The following is a 451-nucleotide window of genomic DNA, read 5'->3' on the forward strand; positions in this document are numbered from 1 at the left end:
GTCATCCTTTTGCTCCCACATGGGAAAAAGAAAGAGTACGTTATTTTAAAAGAAGAAAATAATCATACGATATTTTTTAAAAAAGAAACACACACGCGCGCGATGTATTTTTTTTTTTTTAAAAAAGGTGCCACCCAGCCGGGTGGCTCAGTGGTTGAGCAGCGACCTATGAGCCAGCAGTCAGGGCAGGTGCCCGGGTTGCGGGCTTGATGGTTTAGGGGCAGCCGATCCATGATTCTCATCATTGATGTTTCTCTATCTCTCCCCTCCCGCTTCCTCTCTGAAATCAACTAATATATAATAATAAAAGGGTAATATGCAAATAGACTGTACAATCATTCTGATGTCCTTCCTGACAAAGCCAGGGCCAGGGGGAAGCCAGCCTGAGTCCCAAGTGCCGGAGGAAAGCCAGTGCTGGCAGCCAGGGGAAGGAAGGCCTACTATTACACGA

The sequence above is a fragment of the Myotis davidii genome, unplaced genomic scaffold (genome assembly GCF_000327345.1).
Source record: "Myotis davidii unplaced genomic scaffold, ASM32734v1 scaffold875, whole genome shotgun sequence".
Lineage (NCBI taxonomy): Eukaryota > Metazoa > Chordata > Mammalia > Chiroptera > Vespertilionidae > Myotis > Myotis davidii.